Raw genomic sequence first — 17020 nt, 5'->3', positions numbered from 1 at the left:
CAATTTGCAATCCATTGAGGTATTTAATTTTACTCTTGAAAAAGATGTCAGCTTCATTTTTCCACAAATAAGGAGGAGATAAAATGATCTTTTAGAGAACACAAGATATTTTGCTAAAGATTGTTTGCTTCCTATCTGTGTCTTCAGTTCAGTTCAGTTCAGTCTCTCAGCCGTGCCTGACTCTTTGAGACCCTGTGAATCACAGCATGCCAGGCCTCCCTGTCATCATCATGAACATCTGGAAGTTCACGGTTCACATATTGCTGAAGCCTGACTTGGAGAATTTTGAGCATTACTTTGCTAGCATGTGAGATGCGTGCAGTCATGCTGTAGTTTGAACATTCTTTGACATTGCCTTTCTTTGGGATTGGAATGAAAATTGGCCTTTTCCAGTTCTGTGGCCTCTGCTTTAGACAATATAGCAAAAGCATAGAGAAATAGTAAAGAAACATCACTTCGTTCTCCACAGGTAGCTATAACCAACTCTCAGTAAAAAAGCATTATTTCAGATATTTACTTATGCTAATTTAAAAAAAGAAAAAAAAAAGTAAAAATGGAATCATTTTACTTGTTAATTAAAAACATCCTATTTTGGTATATTTTAATTGAAAAATTAGAGAAAATTGGTGAAGAAAGGAGAGTGAGAGAGTGAGATCCAAATGGATACATAGAAGACCCAGCCTCCCTGTCACCTGACAGAGATCAACAATTAGTCACTATCCATAAATAAAAACATCTCCAGGACAGCTCTAAAGTCCACTAAAGGAATTTTAGCAACACTGTGGAACAAGAATAACAACAACAAAAGAGCTTCAGAGTAACCACTTAGGAACAGAATGAAGACAGCTTCATTTTACTCGCATGATTGCCCTTCCAAGTCATCATTACTCAGCACCAACAGAGAGCTTCGCAGCTATAAAGAGTTTCTCATTAAGAAAGGAAAAGTGAGTTGAGTGACCAGCTTCTAAAATCTCTGGAGGCACAGAGATAGAAGAACCAATCCCAAATTGTAGCTACTAAGAGAGTTAACTAAGGCAGGTTGATAAGGAGTCCAAGCCTAAGACCCCTTTAAGGAGGACGTGAACGTTCTTTCTATTTCACATTCTTTTGCTTTAGACACATTGACCTCATAGGCAGCAGTATCTCTTCTTCAAGGACATGCTTTTTTTGAGCTCAGAATGTACATTATGGGAGAAGGTCTGGGTTAAACTTCCACAGCCTTGAGTTTTGGGTTAACACGTTCCTTCTGGCTAAACTTGTGCTGATACCATCCTAGAATGTATGTTATGGGAAAGAGTCTGGGCAAAATTTTCACAGCCTTGAGGTATTTTTTACTATTTTCAGTAGCTAGCAGAAAAGTATATAATGCCTTGCTTAAACTAGCAAGTTAGGTAAACTTTCTACCACCTTCTGATGTCTATGTCAGAGCTTTTTTTTTTTTTTTTCTTGGTCACTATCACTTTAACAACACAAAACTCTAAGTGTCTGAGACTGTCTTTGGTCCCAGACTTAAATCTTTTCCTTCACAGACCATGAACCCAGCAGAACACCATAAGCTTTCATCAATCATTACTATAAAACAATAGTTCTTTTAAAAGTATTGTCAGTTCAGTTCAGCCACTCAGTCATGTCCGACTTTGTGACCCCATGGACTGCAGGCACCCCAGGCCTCTCTATCCATCATGAACTTCTGGAGATTGCTCAAACTCATGTCCATCAAGTCGGTGATGCCATCCAACCATCTTATCCTCTTCATCCTCTTCTCTTCCTGCCTTCAATCTTGCCCAGCATCAGGGTCTTTTTGAATGAGTCAATTCTTCGCAACAGGTAGCCAGAGTATTGGAGTTTCAGCTTCAGCATCAGTCCTTTCAATGAATATTCAGGACTGATTTCCTTGAGGATGCCATCCAAGGGACTCTCAAAAGTCTTCTCCAACACCACAGTTCAAAAGCATCAATTCTTTGGTGCTCCAGCTTTCTTTATAGTCCAACTTTCACATCCATACATGACCACTGGAAAAACTATAGCCTTGACTAGATGGACCTTTGTTGACAAAGTAATGTCTCTGTTTTTTAATATGCTGTCTAGGTTGGTCATAACTTTCTTTCCAAGGAGCAAGCATCTTTTAATTTCATGGCTGCAATCACCATCTGCAGTGATTTTGGAGCCCAGAAAAATAAAGTCAGACACTGTTTCCCCATTTATTTGCCATAAAGTGATGGGACTGGATGCCATGATCTTAGTTTTCTGAATGTTGTTTTAAGCCAATTTTTTTCTTTCACTTTCATCAAGAAGCTCTTTAGTTCTTCTTTGCTTTCTGCCATAAGGGTGGTGTCATCTGCATATCTGAGGCTATTGATATTTCTCCTGGCAATCTTGATTCCAACTTGTGCTTCATGACAAAACATGGTCCACTGGAGAAGGCAATGACAAAGCACTTCAATATTCTTGCCTTGAGAACCCCATGAGCAGTATGAAAAGGCAAAAAATATGGTACTGGCACAAAAATAGACACATAGACCAATGGACATGTTTGAAATCCACTGAAACTAACTTTTACATACAAAATAATCTCTCATATATAAGGATAAATAATATTTGACAAAACAGCCAAGAGCACTCAATAAGAAAAAGGTAGTCCCTTCAAAAAACGGTGCTGGGAAACCTAAAAAAAATTATACAGGGGAGAATGACCCCTATTTTACATCACTTATAAAAATTAACTAGAAATGTATCTAAAACATAAACATAAGACCTGAAACCATACAACTTCTAGAAGAAAGCATAGGAGGAAAAACTTCTTTAGAAGGGTCTTGCTAACAACTTTTTGAATGTGACACCAACAATACAAGGAATAAATGCAAAAATCAATAAGTGGGCTACCTCAAACTTGAAAGCTTCTGCATAGCGAAATAAATGGTCTACAAAATGAAAGGAAACCTACAAAACAGGAGAAAATATTTTCAATTTAAATACCTGATAAAGTTAATACACAAAATATGTTTTTAAATAACATATAACTTGAGTAAAATAAAGTTAAATGAGTGGAGTTACCAAAAATATTTTTTTCCAAAGGACACTTACAAATAGCCAACAGATATATGTAAGGGGGCTTGACAACATTAAGGATCAGGAAATGCAAATCAAAATCACATGAGATATCACCTCAGACCTGTTAGAATGGCCATCTTCAAAACAAAAGGTATAACAGGAGTTGGTGAGCACGTGAAGAAAGGGAGTTGGTGGGAATGTAAATTTCTATCACCAGTGTAGAAAACAGTAGGGAAGTTACTTCAAAACTTTAAAATAGAACTACTACATATTCAGCAATCCCACATTGGGGTATACATCTGAAGGAAATGAAAAAAAGAGTATGGAAGATACATCTTGCACATGTTCACTATAGTATTATTCACAACAGCAAAGATAGGAAAACATCCTAAGTGTCTATCAATGAATGAAAGAATAAAGAGGATATGGTATGTGTATGTAAAGGAATTCAGCAAAGAGAAAGAATGAAATTTTTCCATTTGCATCAACATGGCATTGTGCTAAGTGAAATAAGTCAACCAGAAAAAAGGGTTTATGTCTCATAGACCTGCCCCTCAATGCTGCCTCCTGTCACTATCATGTTCCCAATACAACACTCTACAAAAGATAAATTCAATATACTCAATCTACATATTCTGCATTTCTATTTCTAAACTATAAAATACTATTTCCAAGTATAAATTGCTTTCTCCCAGGCCTCCAGTCATTACTGAGATTATGAAACATCCAACAGATTCTAGCTGATAGACTACCATATCTAAAATATCTCAAGAGGAAACAAACTTTTAAATGCATTCTGCTCTTAGTGATATATTTGTGACATGAGATATTGATAATTTTGCAATATAATTTTATAATATATAACAGTACTAGGTATATCGCATCCTTAACAAATTGTTCAAGTTGGTATTTATATATTCAATTTTAGTTATAAAGAAAATGCTATGAAGTTATCAAGAATGTACCATGATCAGCCCTTGAAGTCCCTGGACTGAATAGTTTTCTGGAATGAGTTTGCATGCACCACAAAGGAGCCAAACATGTTTGGACAGCCATCCATAGCCTCACCTGGTACCAGTACCACTCTCTGGATGGGACTGGCTTTCTGCTATCATGTGTAGCAACTATTGTATTCCTGGTCACTAACTGTTTACTGTTCTGTTTCCAGAAGTTTGGTAAGACTGCAAAGAAAAAGAGAGAGTAGTCTTTTTTTTTTTTTTTTTTTAAAGGCTGGACTTTTAAAAGATAGGGTCCATCTGGGTAAATCCAGCTGCTGATTTGAAAAAAATTTCTCTCCTGTTCTTCTGGGTTCTTGTCCATTCCTCAATAAATCAAGTCAAAGATCAAAGACTCACTCCAAAAATGTGCCACATGATTCAGAATTAAGGTTTAAAGTAATCTATTCTTTAAAAAGAGAAGATAAATATGCACATGGAAATTGTTACCAATAAAGACATAAGGCTTTACTTTCTTCATTGCTTTAAGTTCAATCAGTTGAGATACTGCTTGAGGCCTTAGGAATATAATGATTAATCCTATTTCCATAGTGATGAGGTTGAATATTCCCTAAATACCTAACATAATTTTGCATTCAATATGTAATAGCTATTTCATATTCTTTAAAGGAAGTAGACAAGAAGTAATGCAGAATAAACTCTAGCCAGAGCTTCTTTGCCAGTCAGGAATATCAGAATTCTGTTAGGGTTTCTATTCTGTTGTAAAGCACATTTTAAACCATCAATTTCCTTTCACGTCACACATTAGACTTTGTCCCCCTTAGAACACTATTTTTTTTGTCTTTCATTTGAAGATTATCCTCCATTTGAATATTAGTGATGAAAGAAGACTCTTGGACTGCAAGGAGATCAAACCAGTCAATTCTAAAGGAAATCACTCCTGAATATTCATTGGAGGGACTGAGGCTGAGGCTGAGGCTGAAGCACACATCTTGAAGATGTTCAAGCTGGATTTATAAAAGGCCGAGGAACCAACAAGAGATTAAATTGCTAACATCAGCTGGATCCTAGGAAAAGCAAGAGAATTCCAGAAAAACATCTACCTCTGCTTCATTGACTATGCTAAGTCTTTGACAGTGTAGATCACAACAAGCTGTGGAAAACTGTTCAAGAGATGGGAACACCAGACCACCTTTCTTACCTCCTGAGAAACCTTTATGCAGGTTAAGAAGCAAGTTAGGACCAGACATGGAACAATGGCTGGTTCCAAATTGGGAATGGAGTAGGTCAAGGCTGTATGTTGTTATCCTGCTTATTTAACTTATATGCAGAGTACATCATGCAAAATGCCAGGATGGATAAAGCACAAGCTGGAATCAAGATTGTTGGCAGAAATATCAATAACCTCAGATATGAAGATGATTCCCCCGCCCCATGGCAGAAAGCAAAGAGGAACTGAAGAGCCTCTTGATGAAAGTGAAAGAAGAGAGTAAAAAAGCTGGCTTACAACTCAACATTTAAAAAATGAAGATCATGGCATCGGGTCTCATTACATAATGGAAATAGATGGGAAAACAATTAAAACAGGGAGAGACTTTATTTTATTTTATTTTTTAAATTTTTTTTGCATTTTTTTTCTTTTTTTTAATTTAATTTTATTTTTAAACTTTACAAATTGTATTAGTTTTGCCAAATATAAAAATTAATCCACCACAGGTATACATGTGTTCCCCATCCTGAACCCTCCTCCCTCCTCCCTCCCCATACCATCCCTCTGGGTCATCCCAGTGCATTAGCCCCAAGCATCCAGAATCGTGCATCGAACCTGGACTGGCAACTCGTTTCATACATGATATTATACATGTTTCAAGGCCATTCTCCCAAATCTTCCCACCCTCTCCCTCTGCAACAGAGTCCATAAGACTGTTCTATACATCAGTGTCTCTTTTGCTGTCTCGTGCACAGGGTTATTGTTACCATCTTTCTAAATTCCATATATATGCGTTAGTATACTGTATTGGTGTTTTTCTTTCTGGCTTACTTCACTCTGTATAATAGGCTCCAGTTTCATCCATCTCATTAGAACTGCTTCAAATGTATTCTTTTTAATGGCTGAGTAATACTCCATTGTGTATATGTACCACTGCTTTCTTATCCATTCATCTGCTATTGGACATCTAGGTTGCTTCCATGTCCTGGCTATTATAAACAGTACTGCGATGAACATTGGGGTACACGTGTCTCTTTCCCTTCTGGTTTCCTCAGTGTGTATGCCCAGTAGTGGGATTGCTGGATCATAAGGCAGTTCTATTTCCAGTTTTTTAAGGAATCTCCACACTGTTCTCCATAGTGGCTGTACTAGTTTGCATTCCCACCAACAGTGTAAGAGGGTTCCCTTTTCTCCACATCCTGTCCAGCATTTATTGCTTGTAGACTTTTGGATCACAGCCATTCTGACTGGTGTGAAATGGTACCTCATAGTGGTTTTGATTTGCATTTCTCTGATAATGAGTGATGTTGAGCATCTTTTCATGTGTTTGTTAGCCATCTGTATGTCTTTGGAGAAATGTCTATTTAGTTCTTTGGCCCATTTTTTGACTGGGTCATTTATTTTTCTGAAGTTGAGCTGTAGGAGTTGCTTGTATATTTTTGAGATTAGTTGTTTGTCAGTTGCTCATTTGCTATTATTTTCTCCATTCTGAAGGCTGCCTTTTCACCTTGCTTACAGTTTCCTTCATTGTGAAAAAGCTTTTAAGTTTAATTAGGTCCCACTTGTTTATTTTTGCTTTTATTTCTAATATTCTGGGAGATGGGTCATAGAGGATCCTGCTGTGATGTATGTCAGAGAGTGTTTTGCCTATGTTCTCCTCTTGGAGTTTTATAGTTTCTGGTCTTACGTTTAGATCTTTAATCCATTTTGAGTTTATTTTTGTGTATGGTGTTAGAAAGTGTTCTAGTTTCATTCTTTTACAAGTGGTTGACCAGATTTCCCAGCACCACTTGTTAAAGAGATTGTCTTTTCTCCATTGTATATTCTTGCCTCCTTTGTCAAAGATAAGGTGTCCATATGTGTGTGGATTTATCTCTGGGCTTTCTATTTTGTTCCATTGATCTATATTTCTGTCTTTGTGCCAGTACCATATTGTGTTGATAACTGTGGCTTTGTAGTAGAGCCTGCAGTCAGGTAGGTTGATTACTCCAGTTCCATTCTTCTTTATCAAGATCGCTTTGGCTATTCGAGGTTTTTTGTATTTCCATACAAATTGTGAAATTATTTGTTCTAGCTCTGTGAAGAATACCGTTGGTAGCTTGATAGGGATTGCATTGAATCTATAAATTGCTTTGGGTAGTATACTCATTTTCACTCTATTGATTATTCCAATCCATGAACATGGTAAATTTCTCCATCTATTAGTGTCCTCTTTGATTTCTTTCACCAGTGTTTTATAGTTTTCTATGTATAGGTCTTTAGTTTCTCTAGGTAGATATATTCCTAAGTATTTTATTCTTTCCGTTGCAATGGTGAATGGAATTGTTTCCTTAATTTCTCTTTCTGTTTTCTCATTATTAGTGTATAGGAATGCAAGGGATTTCTGTGTGTTGATTTTATATCCTGCAACTTTACTATAGTCATTGATTAGTTCTAGTAATTTTCTGGTGGAGTCTTTAGGGTTTTCTATGTAGAGGATCATGTCATCTGCAAATAGTAAGAGTTTTACTTCTTTTCCAATTTGGATTCCTTTTATTTCTTTTTCTTCTCTGATTGCTGTGGCTAAAACTTCCAAAACTATGTTGAATAGTAATGGTGAGAGTGGGCACCCTTGTCTTGTTCCTGACTTTAGAGGGAATGCTTTCAATTTTTCACCATTGAGGATAATGTTTGCTGTGGGTTTGTCATATATAGCTTTTATTATGTTGAGGTATGTTCCTTCTATTCCTGCTTTCTGGAGAGTTTTTATCATAAATGGATGTTGAATTTTGTCAAAGACTTTCTCTGCATCTATTGAGATAATCATATGGTTTTTATTTTTCAATTTGTTAATGTGGTGTATTACATTGATTGATTTGTGGATATTGAAGAATCCTTGCATGCCTGGGATAAAGCCCACTTGGTCATGGTGTATGAGCTTTTTAATGTGTTGTTGGATTCTGATTGCTAGAATTTTGTTAAGGATTTTTGCATGTATGTTCATCAGTGATATTGGCCTGTAGTTTTCTTTTTTTGTGGGATCTTTGTCAGGTTTTGGTATTAGGGTGATGGTGGCCTCATGGAATGAGTTTGGAAGTTTACCTTCCTCTGCAATTTTCTGGAAGAGTTTGAGCAGAATAGGTGTTAGCTCTTCTCTAAATTTTTGGTAGAATTCAGCTGTGAAGCTGTCTGGACCTGGGCTTTTATTTGCTGGAAGATTTTTGATTACAGTTTCAATTTCCGTGCTTGTGATGGGTCTGTTAAGATTTTTTATTTCTTCCTGGTCCAGTTTTGGAAAGTTGTACTTTTCTAAGAATTTGTCCACTTGTTCCACGTTGTCCATTTTATTAGCATATAATTGTTGATAGTAGTCTCTTATGATCCTTTGTATTTCTGTGTTGTCTGTTGTGATCTCTCCGGTTTCTTTTCTAATTTTATTGATTTGATTTTTCTCCCTTTGTTTCTTGATGAGTCTGGCTAATGGTTTGTCAATTTTATTTACCCTTTCAAAAAACCAGCTTTTGGCTTTGTTGATTTTTGCTATGGTCTCTTTTCTTTCTTTTGCCTTTATTTCTGCCCTAATTTTTAAGATTTCTTTCCTTCTACTAACCCTGGGGTTCTTCATTTCTTCCTTTTCTAGTTGCTTTAGGTGTAGAGTTAGGTTATTTATTTGACTTTTTTCTTGTTTCTTGAAGTATGCCTGTATTGCTATGAACTTTCCCCTTAGGACTGCTTTTACAGTGTCCCACAGGTTTTGGGTTGTTGTGTTTTCATTTTTATTCGTTTCTATGCAAATTTTGATTTCTTTTTTGATTTCTTCTGTGATTTGTTGGTTATTCAGCAGTGTGTTGTTCAGCCTCCATATGCTGGAATTTTTAATAGGTTTTCTCCTGTAATTGAGATCTAATCTTACTGCATTGTGGTCAGAAAAGATGCTTGGAATGATTTCTATTTTTTTGAATTTACCAAGGCTAGATTTATGGCCCAGGATGTGATCTATCCTGGAGAAGGTTCCATGTGCACTTGAGAAAAAGGTGAAATTCATTGTTTTGGGATGAAATGTCCTATAGATATCAATTAGGTCTAACTGGTCTATTGTATCTTTTAAAGTTTTTGTTTTCTTGTTAATTTTCTGTTTAGTTGATCTATCCATAAGTGTGAGTGGGGTATTAAAGTCTCCCACCATTATTGTGTTATTGTTAATTTCTCCTTTCATACTTGTTAGCATTTGTCTTACATACTGTGGTACTCCCGTGTTGATGCATATATATTTATAATTGTTATATCTTCTTCTTGGATTGATCCTTTGATCATTATGTAGTGACCATCTTTGTCTCTTTTCACAGTCTTTGTTTTAAAGTCTATTTTATCTGATATGAGTATTGCTACTCCTGCTTTCTTTTGGTCCCTATTTGCATGGAAAATTTTTTTTCCAGCCCTTCACTTTCAGTCTATATGTGTCCCCTGTTTTGAGGTGGGTCTCTTGTAGACAACATATGTAGGGGTCTTGTTTTTGTATCCATTCAGCCAGTCTTTGTCTTTTGGTTGGGGTATTCAACCCATTTACGTTTAAGGTAATTACTGATAAGTATGATCCCGTTGCCATTTACTTTATTGTTTTGGGTTAGAATTTATACACCGTTTTTGTGTTTCCTGTCTAGAGAATATCCTTTAGTATTTGTTGGAGAGCTGGTTTGGTGGTGCAGAATTCTCTCAGCTTTTGCTTGTCTGAAAAGCTTTTGATTTCTCCTTCATACTTGAATGAGATCCTTGCTGGGTACAATAATCTGGGCTGTAGGTTATTTTCTTTCATCATTTTAAGTATGTCTTGCCATTCCCTCCTGGCTTGAAGAGTTTCTATTGAAAGATCAGCTGTTAGCCTTATGGGAATTCCCTTGTGTGTTATTTGTTGTTTTTCCCTTGCTGCTTTTAATATTTGTTCTTTGTGTTTGATCTTTGTTAATTTGATTAATATGTGTCTTGGGGTGTTTCACCTTGGGTTTATCCTGTTTGGGACTCTCTGGGTTTCTTGGACTTGGGTGATTATTTCCTTCCCCATTTTAGGGAAGTTTTCAACTATTATCTCCTCAAGTGTTTTCTCATGGTCTTTCTTTTTGTCTTCTTCTTCTGGGACCCCTATGATTCGAATGTTGTAGCGTTTAATATTGTCTTGGAGGTCTCTGAGATTGTCCTCATTTCTTTTAATTCGTTTTTCTTTTATCCTCTCTGATTCATTTGTTTCTGCCATTCTATCTTCTAATTCACTAATCCTATCTTCTGCCTCTGTTATTCTACTATTTGTTGCCTCCAGAGTGTTTTTAATTTCATTTATTGCATTATTCATTATATATTGACTCTTTTTTATTTCTTCTAGGTCCTTGTTAAACCTTTCTTGCATCTTCTCAATCCTTGTCTCCAGGCTATTTATCTGTGATTCCATTTTGATTTCAAGATTTTGGATCAATTTCACTATCATTATTCGGAATTCTTTATCAGGTAGATTCTCTATCTCTTCCTCTTTTGTTTGGTTTGGTGGGCATTTATCCTGTTCCTTTATCTGCTGGGTATTCCTCTGTCTCTTCATCTTGTTTAAATTGCTGATTTGGGGGTGTTCTTTCTGTATTCTGGCAGTTTGTGGAGTTCTCTTTATTGTGGCGTTTCCTCGCTGTGTGTGGGTTTGTACAGGTGGCTTGTCAAGGTTTCCTGGTTAGGGAAGCTTGTATTGGTGTTCTGGTGGGTGGAGCTGTATTTCTTCTCTCTGGAGTGCAGTGAAGTGTCCAGTAATGAGTTATGAGATGTCTATGGTTTTGGGGTGACTTTGGGCAGCCTGTATCTTGGAGCTCAGGGCTGTGTTCCTTTGTTGCTGGAGAATTTGCTTGGTATGTCTTGCCCTGGAACTTGTTGGCCCTTGTGTGGTGCTTGGTTTTAGTGTCAGTATGGAGGCGTTTGATGAGCTCCTATCAATTAATGTTCCTTGGAATCAGGAGTTCCCTGGAGTCAGGGTTTGAATTTAAGCCTCCTGCTTCCAGTTATTGGTCTTATTTTTACAGTAGTTTCAAAACTTCTCCTTCTATACAGCACCATTGATAAAACATCTACGTTAAAGATGAAAAGTTTCTCTACCGTGAGGGTCACCCAGAGAGGTTCACAGCATTACATGGAGAACAGAAGAGGGAGGAGGGAGTTAGAGGTGACCCAAATGAGATGAGGTGGAATCAAGAGTGGAGAGAGTGGGCTAGCCAATAATCACTTCTTTATGTGCACTCCACAACTGGACCACTCAGAGATGTTCATGGAGTTATACAGAGAAGAGAAGAAGGAGGATGGAGACAGAGGTGGCCAGAAGGATAAAAGGGGGGAGTGAAAAGGAGGGAGACAGATCCAGGTGGTAATCAGTTCCCTAAGTGTTCTCCACTGTCTGGAACACACAGAAATTCACAGAGTTAGGTAGAGTAGAGAGGGGTTAGGGAGGAGACACAGGCGACCTGGTGGAGAAAAAGGAGAGTCCAAAGGGAGAGAGAGCAGTTAAGCCAGTAACCTCGTTCCCTAGTGATAAATGGGTACTGAAGATTAGGTTCTTAAAGGTACACAATTGGTAACAAATACATAAAAGCAAAAATTAAAAATCTAGAGTAGAGTTTGGAATTTTAAAAATACAATGTTAAAGAAAAGAAGAAGGAAAAGAAAGAGAGAAAAAACAAACAAACAAAAACAAAGAAGGTCGCAAAAATTATAAAGAAAATATAGGTACAAAATTGATAACTAATACCAAAAAGCAAAAGTTAAAAATCTAGAGTAGAGTTTGGAATTTCAAAAATACAATGTTAAAAAAAAGCAGAAAAAGAAAGAGAGAAAAAAAAACCAACCAAACAAAAACAATCAGTGTCACAAAAATTATACAGAAGATACAGGTACAAAATTGATATCAAATACCAAAAAGCATAAATTAAAAATCTAGAGTAGAGTTTGGAATTTCAGATATACAATGTTATATAAAAGAAGAAGAGAAAGAAACAGAGGGAAAAAAAAAGTCACAGAAATTATAAAAAAAACTGTAGGTACAAAATTGATAACAAATACCAAAAAGCTAAAATTAAAAATCTAGAGCAGAGTTTGGAATTTCAAAAATACAATGTTAAAGAAAAGAAGAAAAAAAAAAACCGCAGGGTCAAAAAATTATAAAATATGTATATATGAAGTTTGCTGAAGAAAAAAAAATGTAGGGTCTTTTTTTTTTTTTTTTTTGCAAAGTAATAGGTTATAAAAGTGAAAATTAAAGGAATAATAGAGGACTTAAATTTTTTTTAAAAAATTAAAAAAAAAAGAAGAAAGAAAGAATGATCATAAAAATAGTAATAATATATCAAGGACTTTCTCTGGTTTTGTTGTGAGTATTGTGGGTTCAGCTCATTTTTGGCTAGTTCCTTGGTCTGACTTTTATTTCTCAGTATCTATAGGCCCCTTCCTATGTAGTCGGTAGTAACCACAGGGTTTTAGTCTATTGCCTGTAGCTTCGAAGGCGGTTCCCTCTGTTATAGCTTCTTCTGTTTGCTGGACTCTTCAGTGTTTGGTTTCTGCCCTGACACAAAGGGGACGGTGGAGGACACTTTTTTTTTTTTCTTTTTCTTTTTAGGCTCACTTGTTCAGTCACGCTGTGGGGAGGGAGGGAGGGATGCTGCAAACAAGTAACACTGGCGTGTGCGCAGTGCCTCAGCCACACTGGGTCTGCCCCCGCTCATGGCACGTGTAGCCTCCCTGCCCACACTGCTCAGGTTCTAGGTTGTTGCACCAGGAACCATCCGTGGCCGGCCCTGGGCTGCCTGCATCTCTCAGGTCTAAGCCGCTCAGGTTCAGGCACTTGGGTAGTCCTCAGAGGCGCAGACTCGGTTGGGCCTGCGTTTTGTGCCTTTCCCAGGTCTGAGCAGCTCAGGTGATGAGGTGTTTAGCGAGCGTGACTGCTGCGACTTATCGCCTCCCCGCCGCTCGGTTATCTAGGTGTACAACCAGCGCACCTTCTCAGGGAGATGTTGACCGTCCAGACCCCCACGAAGTTTTAGTTAGCAAAGAAGCCTGCTTACAGTTTTATAGATAATGTCTCTCTGGGGCTGCGATTGCCCACTTCTGGCTCTGGCTGCGTGTCACCGGAGGGGGAAGGTCTGCAGCCGGCTATCTCTGTTCAGTCCTTTGTTCCGTGCATGGGCCTGGCGGTGTCTTAGGTTAGGGCTGGCTTTTCGCGTGATAGATATCCCACAGTCTGGTTTGCTAGCCCAGACTATTTTGCTCAGATAGCACTCAGGGTATTCAGGCCAGGCCCTTACTCTAAGCGATGCAGCCCGTGCCATTCCTCCCTGCCCAGACCCCGCTTGCTAATGGCGTGTGCAGGCGTCTGCGCTGCTTCTCCGCTGGGGGAGTTACCGTAGGGCTCGCAGTCTGTGAGTTTTAGTTGTTTATTTATTTTTTCTCCCTGTTATGTTGCCCTCTGTGCTTGCAAAGCTCGGCACAGATTTGGCAGTGAGAAGGTTTCCTGATGTTTGGAAACTTCTCTCTTTTTAAGACTCCCTTCCCGGGACGGAACTCCGTCCCTCCCTCTTTTGTCTCTTTTTTGTCTTTTATATTTTTTCCTACCTCCTTTCGAAGAGTTGGGTTGCTTTTCTGGGTGCCTGATGTCCTCTGCCGGCATTCAGAAGTTGTTTTGTGGAATTTACTTGGCTTTTAAATGCTCTTTTGATGAATTTGTGGGGGAGAAACTGTTCTCCCCATCCTACTCCTCCACCATCTTGGTTCCTCCGGTCAGGGAGAGACTTTATTTTCTTGGGCTCCAAAACCAGTTCAGATGGGGACAGCAGCCATGAAATTAAAAGACCCTTCAGTTCAGTTCAATTCAGTTCAGTCACTCAGTCGTGCCCAACTCTGCGACCCCATGAATCGCAGCACACCAGGCCTCCCTGTCCATCACCAACTCCCGGAGTTCACTCAGACTCACGTCCATCGAGTCAGTGATGCCATCCAGCCATCTCATCCTCTGTCGTCCCCTTCTCCACCTGCCCCCAATCCCTCCCAGCATCAGAGTCTTTTCCAATGAGTCAACTCTTCACATGAGGTGGCCAAAGTATTGGAGTTTCAGCTTTAGCATCATTCCTTCCAAAGAAATCCCAGGGCTGATCTTCAGAATGGACTGGTTGGATCTCCTTGCAGTCCAAGGAACTCTCAAGAATCTTCTCCAACACCACAGTTCAAAAGCATCAATTCTTCAGTGCTCAGCTTTCTTCACAGTCCAACTCTCACATCCATACGTGACCACTGGAAAAACCATAGCCTTGACTAGATGGACCTTTGTTGGCAAAGTAATGTCTCTGCTTTTCAATATGCTCTCTAGGTTGGTCATAATTTTTCTTCCAAGGAGTAAGTGTCTTTTAATTTCATGGCAGCAGTCACCATCTGCCTTGATTTTGGAGCCCCCAAAAATAAAGTCTGATACTGTTTCCACTGTTTCCCCATCTATTTCCCAAAAAATAAAGCTATGACCAACCTAGATAGCATATTAAAAAGCAGAGGCATTACTTTAGCAACAAAGGTCCATATAGTCAAAGCTGTGTTTTTTTCCAGTAGTTATGTATGGATGCAAGAGTTAGACCATAAAAAGGCTGAGCACTGAAGAATTGATTCTTTGAACTTTACTGTTGGAGAAGACCCTTAAGAGTCCCTTCGACTGCAAGGATATCAAACCAGTCAATCCTAAAGGAAATCAATCCCGAATATTCACTGGAGCTGATTGAATCCAAATCTTTGGCTGAAGCTCCAGATCTTTGGCCACCTGATGCATAGAGCTGACTCACTGGAAAAGATACCAACACTGGGAAATTTGAAGGCAGGAAAAGGGGATGACAGAGGGTGGGATGAATGGATGATATCTTCGAGTCAATGGACATAAGTTTGAGATGACTCTGGGAGATAGTGAAGGACAGGGAAGCCTGGCATGCTGCCATCCATGGGGTTGCAAAGAGTTGGACACAATTGAGTGACTGAACAATAATACCCAGTAACTTGGAGCTGCTCCTCAAGGCATCTTATGAGGAAAACCTACCAGCTTGAAATGCCTCTCAGGTCCAGAAAGCACCAATGCTAAACCCTCCCCGTAACAACCAAGAGATTATATGTCTGGAGACAGAGGAGCACTGTTGCTATGTGAGCAAAGAGGGGAGCTGATTACACATCTTTTTATACTTTATGTGGCAATAAGTTTAAGTTCAGGGAGAAGGAATGTTTTAATTTTAGATGTAGTTTGATTATAAATGAGACTGGATATGTTACTGAACTAAATCTCTTCTTCTTATTGGAAATTCATATAACAATTTTTCCTATGTGAGAACAGGAAGAAAAGCCATTGACTCTGCCCTGGGTCAATGACACCCCTTTAATGGCAGAAAGTAAAAAGGAACTACAGGGCCTCTTGATAAAGGTGGAAGAAGAGAGGAAAAATACTCGCTCGAAACCCAGCATTCTAAAAACTAAGATCATGGTATTCAGTGGCATCACTTCCTGGCAAATAGAAGGGGAAAAATTGGAAACAGTGGCAGATTTATCTTCTTGTCCTCCAACAACACTGCAAATGGTGACTGTAGCCATGAAATTAGAAGATGCTTACTCCTTGGAAGAAAAGAAGCAAACCTAGACAATGCATTAAAAAACAGAGATATCACTTTACCAACAAAGGTCTATATAGTCAAAGTAATGGTTTTTCCAGTAGTCTTGCATGGATGTGAAAGTTGGATTGTAAAGAAGGCCCAACACTGAAGAACTGATGCTTTCTAATCGTGATACTAAAGAAGATCAACCAGTCAATCCTAAAGGAAATCAAACCTGAATATCCACTGGAACAACTGATGCTGCAGTTGAATATCCAATATTTTGGCCACCTGATGAGAAGAGCCAATTCATTGGAAAAGACCATTATGCTGGGAAAGGCTGAAGACAAAAGGAGAAGGGGGCAGCAGAGAATGAGATGGTTAGAGAGCACCATTGACTCAATGGACATAAATTTGAGTTAACTCTGAGAAATAGTGAAGAATAGAGGAGCCTGACATGTTGCAATCCATGGGGTCACAAAGAGTCAGACACGGACAATAGCAAAAACACTTACTTAATTTTATCCTACATTAATTTTACTTACAATACAAATATTTGCAAAGAAGAAGCAAGCTGTTTAGAGTTGCACTGCAGATACTTTGGATGGAAAATGCACTTTCCATAAAAACTATTTTCTATGAGGATGATTTCCCCATCAAAAATTCAAGATGTTTGTCTATTTTGTTCTTTTCCTTTATCTCAATATTTCTCCTAATCCTTTCATGAACTTTACTGTGACCATTATACTAAGTGCAAGTACTGGCTTCTTATTAACTAGCATCAGCCTGAAACCTGCAGCAAATATGAAGACATAAGTTGAATTTTAATAAAAATAAAGATATCTCTAAAAACAGAATATTCCTTTTCTTTCCTTCTTCTCTAACCCTATAGGTGAATTTTGGAGAATCTGCCCATGCTTTTGTTTTGAAATTCCACAAAATCCTTCATTTAAAAATATCTCTTCTTTTCTTTTCTAAAAAGCCTATCTTCAACATGCTTGCCGATAATTTGCCCTTGATGTAAAAAAATTATCCAATTTAACTCAGATGATGTGTATTAACCAAGTTCAGTAAATGATTCACCATGGTTTTTGATATTTATAACTCAAGTAACATGACCTAAAATGACTATCTAAGAACAAATGAAAGTCAATCTAGTATAAAAATAGAACAAATATAAAACTATCTTAGGATAAACA

This window comes from Bos indicus, chromosome 6 (genome assembly GCF_029378745.1).
Source record: "Bos indicus isolate NIAB-ARS_2022 breed Sahiwal x Tharparkar chromosome 6, NIAB-ARS_B.indTharparkar_mat_pri_1.0, whole genome shotgun sequence".
Lineage (NCBI taxonomy): Eukaryota > Metazoa > Chordata > Mammalia > Artiodactyla > Bovidae > Bos > Bos indicus.
Note: the sequence above shows the minus strand (reverse complement) of the source record.